This window comes from Canis lupus, chromosome 38 (genome assembly GCF_003254725.2).
Source record: "Canis lupus dingo isolate Sandy chromosome 38, ASM325472v2, whole genome shotgun sequence".
Lineage (NCBI taxonomy): Eukaryota > Metazoa > Chordata > Mammalia > Carnivora > Canidae > Canis > Canis lupus.
This window is the reverse complement of record NC_064280.1, coordinates 17,091,291-17,110,207: the sequence shown is the minus strand read 5'-3', so window position 1 is coordinate 17,110,207 and position 18,917 is coordinate 17,091,291. Positions and strand designations below refer to the sequence as shown.

The following is an 18,917-nucleotide window of genomic DNA, read 5'->3' as shown; positions in this document are numbered from 1 at the left end:
TACTGATGAAGTCTATGTTTTCCTGCAACACAGCCTGTGGTTGAAATTTCACCTAGGAGTGGAAATAGAGTAGAAAGCCAGGGGATGTCTCCCTGGACACGCTGGGGTAGGAGGCCAGGGTAGTTGATGTTTATCCAAAGGGAGCATTGACCCAAGTTTCTTGGGAGGTGAAGGTGGATCAAGCCAAGGTGGATGTAACAGGAAAAGGTTGTGGGGGCTAGATGCCTTGCCAGGTGGATATCTGATCCCTGATGGAGAATGGCCTTGCCTGGCACTCCCTTGAGCCTCCTTCTCCTCCCAGCCCCCCTCACTGTCCCTGCTGCAGGGCACCAAGGCCAAAGCAAGAATCAAACCACTCTCCCCTTGCCCATGGAGCCAGAGGCCCCCCCCCCCACCAGATTTCCAGGGGTGGAGGGTTTTGTAGCCTCTGGGCATTGGCTATGATCCAGTGCACATTTTTCTGTACCCTCCCTTCTGTCTCCTGTCCTCAGGCCTCTGGATATAATAGAAGCTCCATCCTGTGCAGGGATGAATGAGAATTGATGTGAAATTTATTTTGTAAAGCTGAATTCTTGCCCTATAAGGTAATGGGATTCATCGTGCAGAGTTCGTAACAGCTGTGCCCTGGAGAGGGAGGATGGCACCAGGGGAGTGGCAGCCACACCACGGATGCCACACTCACCCAACTTCTAGCTTCCACTCCCTCCTTTGCTGGTCAAATGGAACAGTTTTTGAAAAGGGAAAAGAGTCACTGAAAATAGTGAATTTTTGGATATTTGGCTTTCTCCATATGAAAAAGGAAATCACTTTTAGAACCTAGGAGAGTTGACTGTTAGAGTGTATAGGGTGGCGACTAACTATAAAAATAGTAAATATTCCATGTTTCACAGCATCTGAAGCACCTTTGCTGGGTTACTTTGGATATGAACAGCTGCTATATAAAGTAAGTTCTGGAGTCAAACCTCAGACTTTTGGGTCAAAGTTGGCACATTCAATGTTATAATGTGAAAGCATGAAGGATAAGGAAAATCACATCCTGGATTCTTCCATTGAATTGTCTTACTTCCTCTTGGAACTAGGTTGACTTGGGACTCAGAGCAGTGTGTTGGGCTGATGATTCCAGAATGCTCTTCTCCAGTAGAATGGTCCAACATGGAGCACTGGTGGCAAACACATGGCTTCTGGCTTTGACCACTCAAGTCACTTCATGAAGGCTGGGCTACATCCTGCAGGAAATAAGTCACTTGCTTACAACCACACAACTGAGAAGTGGTGGATCCACCAGGGCTTTCAGCCTGAGAACCTCAGTTGTCTCCAGACACAGGCTGGAGTCAAGCCCTATGCTTTGTGTATCTTCAAGACCCCGCTCAGGGCCTGGGCACACATGGCCAAGGTGATGCTAAAGTTAAATGGTTTGGACTCTTGGTAGAAAAGGCAAGGGAGAGAGATTGAACTTCACTAAGGACTACAGCAGGAGTGGAAGGGACTTAGCTGACCTGGCAGGGTGAGGGAAGGAATAGACTTTCATGAAGAGGGACGCAGGTAGGTGCCGAGGGCAGGGATGAAGGAAAACTCTAGTGGATATCCAGGGTGGAGCCGGAAGAGCCTGGTCGGATGTCCAGGGTGGGGAAGGTCTCTGGAAACTGGCCTATGTAGGGCTCTTTGCTAACGAGGAGGACTGTGCCAAGGACTAGCTGAGCATCAAGCCAGGAAGGCTTCCTGGTGGTGGTAGCAGTAGTGGTGGTGATGGTAGTGTGTGTGTGTGTGTGTGTGTGTGTGTGTGTGTGTGTGTGATAGTCAAGCTCTGAAGTAGGATAGAGGAAGGAGAGTGTGAGAGCCATCCTACATTACTGCCAGTCTCCTGACATGCCTTCAATATGTATAATTATGTCCGCATGCTCACTGTATTACTTCCCACACCTAGCCCAGGGCCTGACACACATGTTGGCTATGTTAAAAGATGTTTGTTGGCTGAACAAATAAGTGAAACATTTGTGAGCCTGTTCCAGTGGGCTCCATGCTGGATACTGTAAACATCACCAAGAACACGAATGTGGGGGACACCTGCGGCGCCCCTCAACTGGGTAAGTGTGCGATGCGGACAAGCGCAAGAGTGCCACTCTCAGGGCACATTGGAGGGGAGCAAGCACCCACCACGCCAGCACCAACATTTCTCTACTGTCTGCTCTTCCATCTTCCAAGCGAAATTCCCAATTTTAGTCCTTTCCATTGGTAGCTAAAGAGACACTAGATCAAAACTTTCATTCGAAACTGAGAAAGTTTTTGGAAGTCGACTTTACCTTGACCTTGATCTTCTCTCTGGGAAAAGCTATACTCAAATATTTTTCTGAACACATGTTAAGAGCTGGGTACTACTGTTCTATTTCATTCTCAAAACAAACCTGGTCACTATTACCGTGAAGGAAATGAGGCAAGAAAGTGTGGAGGAGTCACTTGCCCAAGACCACACAACCAAGAAGAGGTGGCCAAGGCTTTTAGCCCGACAGCCTCAGAGCCCATGCTAGTTTTCAGCCACTCTGTGTGATGCATCTCTACGGCATACTCCTTACTCTTAAAAGAGCTTCCTGCCTCCTGGGGAAATGCTGACCACTCACTCAGGTCCGTGTGGATACTTTTTCACAAACAGGCTAAACCTGAAATTCAAAAGAATGAGTGCCAGCTGGGTGCCAGGCACTGTGTTGGAAGTGAAGGAGCCTAGGACTGGGCAAGCTGGCCTATCAGTTCCTTCCTCTGAGCGGTGGAGATTTGTGTGCTTACTCCCGAGGTAGTGTGTGAGCATTAGCAGGGATGATAAGGCAGGCTTGGTGTTTTGCAAACTGCTTCACACACAGTTAGAACTTAATGCATGTAGAGTCTTTTATCAAGCTGGTCTGTGGTTGCATACTCTTGAGCTCATGGAAATACTGGATTCTACACCCCTACAGAACCACCTTCTTGCTGCTACTTAAACCAGCAATCTTCCCTCCCCTTACCCCAATACATGCGCCCCCAATCTGCTGCTGCTGCATTGGGCATGCTTTCAAAGTCTCAACTCTCTGGCCAGAGTAGTCTTCTCTTAAGTGTTAGATTATTTATTTTGACTCTTCAGTGTCTAGGAATAGAAGACAATCTCACACAGTATGTCTTTGTGGAATATTATCTGGGAGGTAAATCGGTTGATTTCATACCCTGTTAGACATTTCATGTCTGTCATGCCTGGAATACAGAGTTGGAATACATTTGTACTAATTAATTGAGCTAATTGTTACATATGTGGGGTTAGGGCCACTTGCATTCGTTATTTAAATTTATGCAAAATAGATGGAAATGGCACAATCATCATACTCTTAAACACAATTATAGTGCTGGCTCTCGCCCAAGAAATGTGTTTTGAAGACTGAATTGGAATTCTCTGAAAGCTTGGCTTTTATCAACAGAGACTTAGTCTAAACCTCTTAAATCATCTGTTCCACTGGTTTCTATTGTAGGTTTAGTATCTGAAATGCCAATGGTCTCAATTGTCTTTCTAGTAACCCCACTGGTCCAAGATGGAGATGCCAACAGCTGGAGGGAGAGAGAAGGCATTAAGACAGATTTAAAAGTAAATACGCTTTACAATACAGGCACAATATACAATTAAGTGATAAAATCTACAGAGAGGTCATGCTTTAAGCAAATATGATAAATAAAAAATTCAGCTTACAAAACAGATTAAGGAACGAATGATCATATTAAAGATGAATGCTTTGCTCTGCAAAGTAATTTACTGTAGGGTACATTAAATATCACCTGTCTTGGTATATTTAAACTATAACTGCCATTTGAAAATTAAGTAATTTATACACAGATTTTCAGGGGATAATCTAAAGTCATCTAACATCAGGTGTAACCCATACAAGATGTTTTATTTATGACTCCATTAGAATTATGGATCGGGGATGGCCCTGAAATGAAATATAAGAGGAAGTGCAGACTCGGCATTGCCTGGAAGACTCGGCACAAGATAATATGGTTATTTTTCTCTCTAAAACACATGTGCAATGAACAAATGCCACTCGAGAAGTGGAGGAGCTAAAATATTTGAGGACATTTGAGAGAAGGTGTTATGATTCAACCTGCAGAAGAAGAGACCAAGGGGACCTGGGTAAGATGTGGGGGCGGTGAGGGCTTGATGCAGAGGGGTGGTACCAGCTTGGTGCAGGGCTGATGTGCTGCTGGTGGTGGTGGCTGACAGTGACAGTGACATGCATGAAGAACTTAGTGTTGTAGGAACTGTCTTGCGTATTTTCAGTGGATGATTTCCTTCAGTTCTCACTTTTGAATTGTGGGACTATTATTCATGCTCCCCCTCCTATTTTTTTATACCTGAGGTAGCTGATGCTTAGGGAAGTGATCCAAAAACTGACTTACAGCTAGAGGTTGGTAAAACCAGAAAAACCCATTGCTTCCAACCATTATATATAGAAAGTTAGAAAACTTATGTGAACCCAAGAAAGACTCATCTGTGAGAATTTTAATCAGTTTAAAAATTCTAATACATAGCTAAAATTTTCAAGATACTATTTGTTGGCAGCGTATGTTAAAAAGATTTTATTTGTTCATTTGAGAGAAAGAGCACACCCATGCATATGTGACATGAGCAATGGGAGAGGGACAAGTAGATCCCGACTTGGGGCTCAATCCCACGACTCTGAGATCATGATCTGAGCTGAAGTCAAGAGTTGGACACTTAACCAACTGAGCCACCCGGGCACCCCTAAAAAAAAAGCATACTTAAAAAAGGATTGGCTCTTAGGTGCCTTGGATAATGTAAAGGAGGATCAGGGTAAGCATTAGAGAATTTTCCAACTTTCATGTCTGGTGAATCTATAGCAATGTAGTGGCTGTATTTCTACAGGGAGTATTGAAAGTTATCCAGAGATCTAAGTCTTCAGATGTGCCATTGATACCTTTTGCTATGATTTAAAATAACCATAGGCTGTGAAATAAAACATAGATTCTGTGGTTGGCCAGAGTTTTATTTATTTATTTTTGCTTTTTTTGATTTGTGAATTGTTTAACAAAAAGTCTCACAAAACTATAAAAATGAAATTATATTTAGTTACATGTCTAAGGAATCTCATCATGGAAAATAAAGCTACTCTACAAATCCAGGTTGCTTTGGAAATTCTACCGGACAGAAGTGCTGAAGCCCCTCTAGAAGCTCCTCGCATGCTGGTAAATGAGCCAGTCACTGTGAAGTCTTCTCTAGCCAGTGCTGTTAGGAAGTACCTCTCATTTCAGATACCATGTAACTATCTTTTGACCATCTGCCTTGTTGCCCGGCCTCTCTGTCTTTATTATCAGCCTCATGATTGAGTGGTTTAATTTCGTTATCATGAAATGTCTTTCCATTACACCAGTGGTTTTTATAATTTGTACTATATACTGTCATCTATTTTGGAAATTTTAATTTGGTAAAAACCACTCTAATGCAGTGTGTATGAAAAAACTCTACAAGAGAAAATTATACTGTATTGATTTCTCTGGATCTAATTGTTCTCCTGGGTCCTGATAAATTTGACTGTGTCTGTTTTTCTCACGTATACTTGTACAAATCCACAGAATTGTTAATAATATTTTATATCTATACAATGCATTTTTTGGGTCTGACTGAAGATAGTTAATAGCTTGAAATGCCGATTCTGTTGTATTACAATTACTCAGTAGCCAGAATAGGAAATATTTTTGGTCTGAGAGCAGTTTTTAGCTCCTTGTTTGTAGATCTTGTTGAGTTTTTTTTTTAATTTTTATTTATTTATGATAGTCACAGAGAGAGAGAGAGAGAGAGAGGCAGAGACACAGGCAGAGGGAGAAGCAGGCTCCACGCACCGGGAGCCTGATGTGGGATTCGATCCCGGGTCTCCAGGATCGTGCCCTGGGCCAAAGGCAGGCGCTAAACCACTGCGCCACCCAGAGATCCCGATCTTGTTGAGTTTTTAGCTTCTTAAAGATAGAAGGTTAGTGGTGGAAATAAGTCAGGATTATTTTATCAACTACTAGAGCATTTTGTTTATATGAAGATTATGTAAAATTTTATGGTAAAAGTAGTCAATTTATTTTTTAAAAAATACTACAGTCTGTGTCAACATAAACCCAAATAGTTGAATTCAGTTAATTTAGGGGAAGATTCAATAATCTTTAGCCTTGAAATCTTGTTTGGGGGTGGCCTGCTTTGGGGAAAAGAAAGAGAATTATCTTTTTTATGAATAGAACATTTTTTCATTTTGAAGTAACCTATTTTGTCACTGATGTTGTCTTATGTCTAAGGACAATAGTTTCCCAGCATTTTTTAGGTTTTAGTAACTCTAAAGTATCTTCTTCTATCCTTTACTTTCAAATTTTATTTAGTATTTTGATGGGTCTCTTGTAAATAGAACCTGAGTTTTTTTTTTTTTAATTACAGTCTAACAGCATCTCTCTTGAGAATTTAGTCCATTTACAATTAATGCAATTTATTTTTTTTAAGGATTTTATTCATGAGAGAGAAAGGAGGCAAGACATAGGTGGAGGGAGAAGCAGACTCCTCATAGGGAGCCAGATGTGGAACTCCATCCCCAGACCCCAGGATCACCATCTGAGCTGAAGGCAGACACTCAACTGCTGAGCCACCCAGTGGTCTCCAATTAATGCAATTTATAATACCATTTACATTTTTGGATTTAATGGATTTATATGTATCATTTAGAATTGTTAGAATTATTATTTTTTTCCAAACTTTTCCTTCATTTTGATTCCCACTTTTTTTGCCAAAAATATTTTCTTTAAGTGAGATTGTTGTAGAAGTCTTCTGATTGTTTACCAACATGTCATGGCTGTGTTTTGGCAATGGCCAATATTGTCCAAAGTGGCTCAGTGCTTTAACAACCTTCTTCCTATCTGAAATGTCCCTGTCTCTAACTTTCAGGGCCCCATGGGGACCTTTTTGACTCTTACTTATCTCCACATTGTTGAACTGGCTTATTCTCCCTCATTCCTTTATTTGTGTAGCCTGGAGCCTGGTCTTCTCTCTGCGTCTAGTCCCTTTGAGTTACACTTTACTTAATCTGTGCATCTCTTTGATTCTGTCATCCCATCATCTCTGGGTGCTGCTTTTGTGGTTCTCTTGGCTCCATGTTTTGAAAGCTGGACCAATCTTTCCTCTAGGCTTGGAACTGGCCCCAGGATCTCAGGACTGAATATGGCTGCCTCCTTCCCCAATGTTCTGGATGCTTCAGGGGGCAGAGAGGATAGTTTTGGAGAATGGACATGTTTCCCTTGTCTACTTCTCTGGTTTTCATTTCTGGCCCCTCTTCTGTGAACAGCAACTTCCCCCAGGATATGCTGAGAAATTCCAGAATCTCAGAACTGAGTTCTTTCATTTTCACTCTGCCGATGAAGGTTTAATAACTCAACCAGAATTGAGGGACCCACTCTTTAAGGTTAAGAATACAGAGCATTAGCTTGTCTTCTCTCTGTCTCTCCTTTCTTAAGCTAGAAGCCCTCTAAGGCATTCTATCTTATCTAAATTTCTGAAGATATTTTAAGAAGTTGGGCTTCTTACCAACTGTTTGTGGTAGATAGAGATGCATTCTTCTGTTTATTAATCCATTAATATTTATTGAATACAATACCTTCTAGGTGCTGTTGTAGACACCAGGACAGCATATAAACAGCAAAGAAAAACTAATAAGTGAACAATATTTCTGCTTTCAGGGAATTTACATTTCTTTTTTTTTTTTTAAGATTTTATTTATTTATTCATGAGAGACACAGAGAGAGAGGCAGAGACACAGGCAGAGGGAGAAGCAGGCTCCATGCAGGGATCCCGACGCAGGATTGATCCTGGGTCTCCAGGATTACGCCCTGGGCCGAAGGCAGACGCCAAACTGCTGAGCCACTCAGGGATCCCCAGAGTTTACATTTCTTGTGAGACAGAAAAGTACAAATAAATACACATATAAACTTACAGGTACTAATTATTACTCTGACAAATAAAGTAGGGTAATTGGTTAGGGAGTGATGAATGTGCATTTGAGTGTACATTTTGCTGTATAGAGTAGTCAGAGTAGGGTGTCTTAGGAGGTGACACTGGAGCAGAGGTCTGAAATAGTGAAGGAGTAAGAAATACAGATAGCTAGGAGGACTGTCCCAGGCCGAGGGAACAGCAGAGATGAAGGAGCCAGAGGAAATGTGTGGAGACAATAAGAGGCCAGTGTGCTGGAACAAGCAAGGGGGAGACAGGGACTGAAGGCTCATGAGACCCACTGCATTCATTTCATAGGATTTAGGTAACATCTGTATACTGTCAAAGTATGTCAACATTGTACCCATCCAAATCACCTGAGGAGGTTGTTAAAAATATAAAGTCATAGGCTCTACTCCACACCTTAGTAAAAATCTCCAGTAGACTTGAGAATGTGAATTTTTAACAACCTTCTCTGGTGATTCTTAGGAAGCCACACCAGCACTGCTCTGCAATCTGGTATTTGGAGGCCACTGTGTTTGATGAAAGTTTAAAAACTGCCTTTTGAGGATGCCAGCAGGAACTAGAAACCCTGGCAGGATGCATGCCCACTTTCTGCCCTTTTGGATAACAGCTGTAATGGGTAGTTAGGAGGAAGAGGCATTTGGATCACAAAGCATGTTGAATGCTGTGAAGGGGGGTAAGAAGCAGACTAGAAATCCTGGTTGTAAACTTTTAAGCTAAGTGTACACTTTACAGCCCATTCCCAAGATCCTGTTGGACATCACGAGTGCAACAATTTATCTGAGCTAGAAGGGTAACCATTTTTGATATATCTTTCAGGAGGTTTAGCAGGTTCCCTGGCAATCAGGAGCCTGCCAATAAGAAAAGATTGTATTTCTTATTCATTTTTCTCTTCTATTAATGGAAACAAAGCCAAGTACAATCTAGTTGAAACCCAGAAAATGGAGAAGAACTGAAGTATATTTTTTGTAGTGAGTTGAATGACGGTTTTCCAGAAGATATGTCTATGTCCTAACCCCTAGAATGAAGAACTTGTGAATATGATCTTATTTGGAGAAAGAATTGTTGCAAATGTAATTCAGTAAAGGATCTGGAGAGATCATTCTGGGTTATTTAGATGGATCTTAAGTTCAATGACCAATGTCCTTAAAAGATACAGAAGAGGAGATGTAGGCACATTGGAGAAGCCTACATGAAGATGGACGTAGAGCCTGGTGTCCGGCAGCCACAGGCCAAGGAACACCAGGGTCACCCTAACTGGAAATGATGAGGAAGAAACCCCAACCCCATAGTCTTCAGAGGGTGATGGGCCCTGCTGATGCCTTGATTTTGGACTTCTGGCCTCCAGAACTCTCAAAGAATACATTTTTGTTGTTTTAAGCCACCAAATTTGTGATAATTTGTTATGGAAGTCATGAGAAAGGAATACATTTTCCTTCACCTTCTAATGCTATCTCGTGACAACTGTGGTCCCTTCAGCTCTGGCCTGTTTCAATAGTTACTCAATTGTGGTCATACTTTTGTCCTGTTGTCTTTGAGTGGTAGATATCTTTTTATATGCCATTTGAATTTGTAATGTTGTTTTCCTTCTTTTGATACAGGTTTCTTCCTTCTCCTTTCTTAGCATTTTCTTTTTTGTTCCAATGTGTCCAAAGAGATGCTTATTTCTAGGAATTTGCCTTTTCTCTGGTTGCTGATACCTCTCAAAACCTTCAAGAAAGGGAGGAGGTTGACTTCTACAATGAGAGGTGTGCTTTCTAGGTCTTGGAGAACTGAAGACTCTAATAGTTCTCTGAAACCTGGAAATTGTCACATTATCAATGTAGGGACAGAAACGCTTACAGAAATGCAGATGGCGATAGTGTTTGGACTTGTCTGGCTCTCGTTTGGTATTAGCTGGCACGTAGCTCTCTGTCCGAATTCCTCAGACTGACCTTCAAGGCTGCCACATTTGGACATTCTTCCAACTTTCCCAACTTCTGTCTGTAGTTCCCCTAGGTGTGCCTTGGCTCTCATGGCTTCCCACATCTACACTTTCCCTTCCTTCCTGTCTACTGGCCAGATCTCTGCTCATCCTGAAAAACTCATTCTAAATCTCATTTTCCCCAGGGAGACCCTCTTGATTCCCCGGCCTGGGGTAATATCTCCTTGCTCTGGACTAACTCTGAGACTAGTCAAACTCCAAGGCACCCCCTTTCCTTTGTAATTCCCCTGTCCCTGGCATAGTGACCCACACTTAGTAGGAATTGCCCCTGTGGACTGAGTCAACCCTGACCATGATTTTTTGTTTGTTTCTTGCTTGGAAAACTGCTAATTCTAGGAAAAGATGGCAGGCCCCTTTTCTAATCAGATCCCCAAACTTGGTGCTGTTCTGGGATACTTAATTGTTTCTCGTAGATAGTTAAAGTCTACTTAATTTGTTTCAGCCCTAACAAGGTCTCTAATTCACAGAAGTTCAAGCAGGCAGTAGATGGGTAACTGGCAGTTGGAGATCTCTGCCAAGGCTTGGGCCAGCAGGCAGATACCTTGTCTAGCATCCTTACCTGTCTATGCACCAGCATGGGTGTTATGGGGGCACTTGAAATGGCAGTTGGGTCCCTCCTTCCCTAGCAGGCCGGGAGCTGGGGAAACAGAAAACACTAGGACATTGTCCCTGCTCAGGAGGGCCTTGCTGTATCATCACACAGAACCCAAAGATTCAGGCTGATAGCCCCTGGGACTCTCCCCTGCTTGGGTGAGAGCACAGATGCTCCAGGTCAGGCGGGTGAGGGGGAGGTGGCCTAGGGAAGAGAATGGCTGTGAGCCCAGGCCCTAGTTAGAGGGACTGCCTCAGAATCACTGTGTCCTTGTTCACAGCATCTTGGCCTGGCTTTTCATTCCTTTTGCCAGCAGCTAGCATCTCTGACTCCTGTCTGCCCCTGTGTCCTGCCTACTGGGATTCTGGATCCCCTTCTTCCCTCCTGTAGCAGCATGCTCTAACTTCCGGGACTGCCCTTTTTCAGTTGGCATTGTCTTGACAACTGCTGCTTCTCTTCTGCCCAGAGGCCGGTCAGCCAGGGGCAAAGGGGACCCGTTGATTCCATTCCTAAAAATGGACATTTCTATAAATCCATCCTGAGCCAGAGTTTTGCTCATCGTGAGAAGATGCCCCCATCGGAACATGGGAGAGCTTTGGTTTAGTGGGGTTTGGGTTCCTTGTCAGTGTTCATCCGCATCATCTCACTGCATCCTGAGAAAGGGAACAATTTGGGTCCATTCTGTCCTAAAAAACTACAGCTTAATACATTTTTTTAGGTGTGTGAGCTAGTGATAAAAGTTCTAATCTCTGCAAAGCAAGAGAAGAAGTGTTAATACAGCTTGGGAAAATACCCTTCCGTCCTCAATTTCCTGGCACGCTCCAGTCCCTCGCCAATGCAGAGCTTATCTCACCAAGGCAGTGGATTCCAGAGTGACACTTCTTAGACCAAGAAATAGAATCTATTTTCTCTATGCCTGCAGTTTCCTTGCAGTATTTTGGAGAGGCATTTAGATTCTCAGGGGGGAGAAACTTTATTGATTTGGATAGCTCCTTGTTCCTTGTCTCTTTCTTTCTTTCTTTCTTTCTTTCTTTCTTTCTTTCTTTCTTTCTTTCTTTCTTTCTTTCTTCTTTCTTTCTTTCTCTCTTTTTTTCTTTTTCCAGTTTTACTAGAGTCATTGGCTTTATGAGGGCATCAGAAGGGAATCTAATTTTGAGAGAGGAAAAGGAAATGCTTGGAAAGCTCTCTCTGGAAGGAAATGGCAGTATGTTGCTATAGAGCTGGATGCCTCAGGACCATTCACTGGAGTCATTCTCCTCATACCTTTTGTTAGGATGCTCAGCCTAGGGAATCCCATGTGGGTGCTAAGTGTGGGTTCAGTAAGAGTGAAAGCCTTGTCTTATGAATGTATGTAACCTCAGCACCTCGTCTGTTTACTGGGGAGGCTTGTTGAAAGAATGAATAAATAATTGCATTGGAAATAGGTCCAGGCACAGGTTGTCTTTAGACCCAATTGCCTTTCCTGTGTCATTAGGTGTTTAGGTAGGTTTTTATTTATTTATTAAACATTTACTAAAAACCTCCAGAGTGATAAGGACTTTGCTGAATGCAGAGGGAGCAAAAGTGAAGAAGGCAAGGTCCCTTTTTAGAGTGTCTTTGGTTGATACCTAAAGAACATTTCCACCAATAACTCTTCTGAAGTTAAAGCACAATAGCACTTACTCAAATATTTTGAATTAAAGTCATCCCCACTTCCAGAGCTAGAAGCAGATCATTCAGAAAAGACCAATGGCTAGGATTCACACACACACACACACACACACACACACACACAGTAGGGACTAACCCAAAGCAGACTTACAAATATTCATTGATATGTGTAATTTTGAATTTGAAATCTTTTCTGTTTTTATTGTTCATATTTAAACTAACTTTCAGAACTGGGGTGGGAGCAGCAGGACATGTAACCCAGGCTTTGGAATTTGGCTCCCGGTTAGAGGTCATCCTGACCAGCCTGTTCACATCATCTTCTTCAATATCAATGTCCCACTCTAGGGTTGATTTGGCCAGCCTTTTAAATATTATGTTTTTTATGTCATATATGATGTCATTAGGTATGATGTTTTATGCATTATTTATACACAGTAAAATTCACCCATGTTAAATATACATTTGATGGATTTTGGAATCATATACTAATTTGTAAACACCAACACAATGAAGATATGGACTATTTTCCTCAGTCCAGAGATCTTGTGGATGTCTTTGGAGTTAATGCCTCTCCTGGTGCCTGGCTCCAAGAAACCACTGATCTTCTTTCTGTTTGTATAGTTTTGGTTTTCTAGAAATTCATATAAATGAAACCATAGATTACATAGTCTTTTGTGTTTTCTTTATTTCACTCAGTATAATGTTTTAGGACTTGATAAAACAGATTGCTGGGCACATCTGGGGTATATTGATGCTGTTGGTCCAAGGGCCATATATTGGGAACCACTGCACTATCCCCCACTCTCTCCCAGAACACTTTACCATCTTTCAAAGCAGGGCCCTATCAAAGTGCCAGTGTTCACTTTTCAAAGGGGAAATTGAGGACATTAGGGGATCCATGGGCTATAACTCTCCTTCTGTGGAGCTTCTTCAATAAGCCTGCCTGTTGGGGGACTCTGCTTGCCATCACAGAGCAGAGACCTTGAGTTATCGATGGAAGGGCAATGATTCAGCACCTCATTCTTGCCATCACTGCTGCAACCCTCGTTATCCGCAACCTAGATGGTTGTGGTCAAGTATAGGATCCAGATTTACTCATTCTGCTTTCTTTCCTATCTAACCGCAGCCCTGAGGCTAGACTCGGGGGCTCTTTGTTCTGTCTGGGGCACCCCAGCTCTGCTCCTTGACTGTGGCCAGTGCCCTTGGTGCTTCTCTGAGCTGTGACCTGGAGCTTAACAACCTTCCTATTCCTGAAGGACAGTGTTAAGGTTAATGGCAGGCCATGGGCAGACCTGGGCAAAGAATAAAGAGAGGGCCCACTTTGGAAATCATGCCAGACTCAAAATATCTCAGTGCCATTCCCGACCTCTGCTCTTACTGGCTGTACAATCTTGGGCAAAGACATCTCTCTTCACTTGGCCTCAGTTTTCTCAACCATACAATCATGATAATAAATAATTAAAGTGTGATCATAAAGTTAAAACGATCTTATAGAATTATTCAACAGACATTGAATATCCATCTCATGCTAGATATTGGGCAAGATGGTAGAGCTAAGCTGAATAGGACTCAGTCCCTTCCCTTCACAGGTGTGATGGAGGATCACCTGATTTGCATAGTGAAATACATATGTGGACATGCTTTGTATTGTACTGTGTAATTGTAAATTCAATAATTAATGGAGGGATGGGAAGGAAATAACACATAGGCTGGGATGAGTGGGATTCCTTGAAGAGTTGATTTGTCAATAGGTAATTTCCTATCCATTATAATGATCTGGAGAGTTTTTTTAAAAGTATGAACACAGGGGCCCAAGTCCCAGCTATTCAAATTGAATTGGTCAAGAAGGGTGTGGGGTCTGGACATTGTTTTTTAAAAAAACCATACCAGATAATTCTAATTAGTATCCAGGGTTGAGGTCCACTTTACTTCATGATTTGCCCACCCAAAGGGAGAAGAGATTGTTGCTTCTGAGTACGGAGATAAGGTTTAACCAGGAGTCACTGGCTCCCTTGCAAAGTGACCTTGCATCTCTGTCCTTAACTCCAGGGCCCTGTGTCCCTGAGATAAGTCCTCATTTCTCCACTCCACATTGGAATTCAAAAGAAGGTCCTTGAGATCAGAAGGTGATGAGAATGTCTGAAGAGCCAGCTTATTATTTACCACAAACCCAAGACAGATGGAACGCTCCAGAGTATTCTTACAATAGCTGAGTTGCCAAGGGAGGAAAATGAGTAAAATTAATCAGCAGCAGGAAGGGAAAGGATGCTGTGGAGTGGTGAAGCAATTAGAGCCACGTTTCAGATGGGGAGCCAAGGCCCTCGGACCAGCACGGGGATGCTTGGAGGAGGCTGCAAATGTGGCCAGCAGGGCCATCTGTCTGAGACCCCGGGAGTCTGAGAACTTTGTAGGCAGAAACCAAAAGCAAGTTGTGAGTGCTTCTTGTCCTGGTACTGGCTGTTGCCCGTGCCCTCTCCAGGGAGACACTGCAGGTTCCCCCTGTCTCTGTCACCAGCCTACTCTGTCCAGGGCAGGAAGGGTAACAACAGCATCAAGGGTGAGGCCAGGAAGAACCAAGATGGCAGGTCATCTGTATGCTTTACCTGTCAGTCTTTTCTATAGACTGTGTTCTATATAGTTTGACATCTCTTTGCCCACCTGTTCCCGCTGGGGCTGGAGTCCCTCTCTGAATTTGTCTGTGACACTGTCAGTGGGTCAGGAGACTGCTCTTTTATCTACACCCCAACAGTGGTCCCAATGCCTATGGCAAGACCACCCTCTCCTCTCATGGCCTACACCTACCTGTCTCCTTCCAGGTAGCATAACTACTTTGAACTCCTTAGATTGTAAAATTGTTTGAGCTCACTGCTGCCTGAGGCCCAGGGACCAAAGATTTGAGCTGCCTGGCTGGAGTCCAGGATTAAGCCTCAAACTGTGAGAATGGAGATGAGCAACTGATGGACATATTCACTAGATCCTCATTGCAGCCAGGTGAGTGTCCCCAAGCCCACCCTGCCTGGACTGGATTCATTGTTTCAGGGTGTTTCTGGGGATGTGCCCTGCATCTCTCACAGACTAAGTATGACATTTCTCCAGGGCATCATCATCCCTGCCCAGGGCACCCTGACCAGCAAGCCTTTGAATGCAAATGAGATCATGAAAAGTGCTTTGTAAACAGCACAGTACTCTATGCATGCAAATCATTGTTACAAATGGCACACTTACTTGTTTGCTGTGAACTTTCTTCCTGCATCAGCCTTGCATTGAGATCCATCAACCTGGTATCTTAAGTGGGATGACTCATGGCAGACATGTTTTAAATGTGGTAGGCTGAGCAAGGTGGCAGGCACTGAGTTCACCCACTCACACTGCTCACCATCCCCAGCTCTGCTCTTTGGATACAGTTTGTCTCCCCATTCCTTACTGTGAGGGGGAAAACCTGTGAGGGTGGTTTTTAACCTTTCTTTTTTGCATGCACATCATTTGACCAATTTAGTTGGTCTCTCTTTCTGTTCCTTCCTTTTCCCTGAAGCTCTGTTGTAGTGACCATGTCCCTGGGCTCCAGTGTTTTGTGGCAAAGGAAGGATCAAATTACATGAGTTTTCCAATCATAGCCCACAAGAACTTAAGCATCGAGATCTGCTGGAAGATGAAGGTGGATATCTCATAGGCAAGGCTGGACCCCTTCCCCCAGCACAACAAAACCTCTAAATCTGTATCACATTATTCAGTGTGCTTTCAGGAAACATTTCATTTGAAGAAAGGATTACATTGATGTTAGATTTGAGAATAATGAAGTCTATAAGGAACCTATCAAACTCAATACCTAAAAAAACAAAAAATCTAGTGAAGAAATGGACAGAAGACATGAACAGACATTTCTCCAAAGAAGACATACAACTGGCTAACAGACACATGAAAAAATGCTCAACATCACTCAGCATTAAGGAAATAGAAATCAAAACCACAATGAGTTACCACTTCGCACCAGTCTGAATGGCTAAAATAAGCAACACAGGAAACAACAGATGTTGGTGAGGATGTGGAGAAAGGGGAACCCTTTTATACTGTTGGTGGGAATGCAAACTGGTGTAGCCACTCTGGAAAACAGTATGAAAGCTCCTCAAGAAGTTAAAAATAGAGCTACCCTATGACCCAACAATTGCACTAGTAGGGATTTATCCAGAGGATACAACCATAGTGATTGGAAGGGGCACATGCTCCCCATGATTGTAGCAGCAATGTCAACAGGAGCCAAACTATGGTAAAAGCTCGAATGTCCATCAACAGATGAATGGATAAAGAAGATGTGGTATATACATATACATATATTTATATATATTTATATTTATATATGATGGAATATTACTCAGCCATCAGAAAGGATGAACTCTTGCCATTTGCAATGACATAAATGGAGCTACAGGGTGTTATGTTAAGCAAAATAAAAATAAGTCAGAGAAAGACAAAGACCATATGATTTCACTCATGTGGAATTTAAGAAACAAAACAGATGAAAATAAAGGAAGGGAAGGAAAAATAAAATAAGATAAAAAGAGAGAGGGAGGCAAACCATAAGAGACTCTTAACTCTGGAAAACAAACTGAGGGTTGTTGGAGGGGAGGTGGGTGGGGGGATGGGGTCACTGGGTGACGGGTATTAAGGAGGGCACTTGAAGTAATCAGCGCTGGATATTATATGCAACTGATGAATCACTAAATTCTATTCCTGAAACTAATAATACAGTTTATGTTAACTAAATTTATTTATTTATTTATTTATTTTTAATTTTTATTTATTTATGATAGTCACACAGAGAGAGAGAGAGAGGCAGAGACATAGGCAGAGGGAGAAGCAGGCTCCATGCACCGGGAGCCCGATGTGGGATTCGATCCCGGGTCTCCAGGATCGCGCCCTGGGCCAAAGGCAGGCGCCAAACCGCTGCGCCACCCAGGGATCCCCTGTTAACTAAATTTAATTTAAATAAAACATTTTAGGGATCCCTGGGTGGCGCAGCGGTTTGGCGCCTGCCTTTGGCCCAGGGTGCGATCCTGGAGACCCGGGATCGAATCCCACGTCGGGCTCCCGGTGCATGGAGCCTGCTTCTCCCTCTGCCTGTGTCTCTGTGCCTCTCTCTCTCTGTGTGACTATCATAAATAAATAAAAATTAAAAATTAAAAAATAAATAAATAAATAAAACATTTTAAAAAAGGGAGGATAATGAGATTAAATAATTTCCAATTTTTGGAGCTCGAATATTCTGTTTTCTCTTTTATATCCCTGCGTGTTCTTGGGAAAGTTACTTAATTGTTCTGAACCTCAGAGTATCTGTAAAATGAGACTTATCTCGCAGCAGTGTTGTGAGGACTAAAAGAAATACATGACTAGTTCCAGTGAGAAATAGGTTACTGATCAGTGAAGATGAACATCAGTATTTAATACATGTGTGGTCCTTCTGCTTTATTAGATGTGTAGACTGAGATCCCACAAAACTGTGACTTACCTGAAGTCACAGCATTGGAAGTAGCAGAGCCTGGAGCAGAAACTTGGGCCACTGCCTGTATCCCACTGGCTTCACACCAGGTCTCCCGTCTTATGTGGATATGCATAAGACTGTGGCCTGTCTTCTTCTCCTTTCTCCTTGCTCTGCTTTGAGTCATCTGCCCAAGCTCCTAAGAAAAATGAAATCATATGTATGTTCATATGAAGTAACGACACTACTAACCTCATTCAACTTCCAGAAGAGCCTAGTGAAGAAGGTATTACTGAGCTTTCTATTTCTGAACCAGTCAGCCTCATGTCTGTCTTCAGGTCCTGGGCTCTTGGCTTTTCCTTCTCCCCAAAGCACTTTTGTCCCGCACATCCATGTAATATTGTTGGAGAGGTCATCTTGGAACACTCTGTAAAGAATCGCCCTTACCACTGCCTCTCCTCTAAACTTGCTTTGTCTTTCTTCATAGAACATAACACTACTTGGCATGGATCTCTGTGTTTTCTTTGTTTATTACCTATTTCCCCCAGTAGACCATGGGCCGTGAGAGGGCTGGAGCTTTGTCTCTTCTGACTATGTGCGGATAATAAGTGCCTGGAGCCAGGAGGCAGTGAGAAAACATTTCATAAATTACTAAATGAATGGATCCCATTTTACAGATGAGGAGACCAGGGCTCAGATGCTGTGCATCTTGCTCAGGGTTACCAAGACCCAAAAGGCAGATTGGGACCTCAGCATGATTCTGCACAGGCAGTGTGTCCCCGATCATCTAGATTACCTGCTTTAGAGTATTTCCTGGGCCATATGTAGGGTCCCCAAATTCAAGTGTGTTGTTGATTGTTCTGGCTGGTGATTCCAGTCTCTCAAGGCTGAGGCAGTTCTAATCTACTCCTGTCCTCATTCATGTCACACTGTCCTGCTTCTTGCAAATAGAGTATGGCTCTGTAGTGAATCCCATGTGCCAGCTGTTTTCCAGACTTCACACCCTCTGTTTGGGGGTGCGGGCTAAGGAGGGTGGGAATGAGGGGTGGTGGTGCCTCCATCTCTCTCATCAGCTCTGGGTTAGAGCAGGCCACAGCTCTGCCTTTTGTGAGGGAATAATAACCAGAACCAGAGAAGGCAATGGGACTTTGGGCATGTGCATTATGAGTCTTGCAGTGACGAGGAAGTTGTGCTTTCTTTCACTCCCTGG

General features: G+C 43.0%; 1 long non-coding RNA gene across 1 annotated transcript; it reads right to left on the bottom strand.

Moving 5' to 3' along the window:
* Positions 1-582: 582 nt before the first annotated feature.
* Positions 583-18,767, bottom strand: LOC112643101 (uncharacterized). Its single transcript, XR_003125623.2, has 3 exons — positions 18,504-18,767; positions 17,738-17,906; positions 583-1,226 (listed from the first exon to the last, which is right to left on the bottom strand). It is a non-coding gene; the product is annotated as an uncharacterized LOC112643101 (long non-coding RNA).
* Between the last annotated feature and the right edge of the window lie 150 nt (positions 18,768-18,917).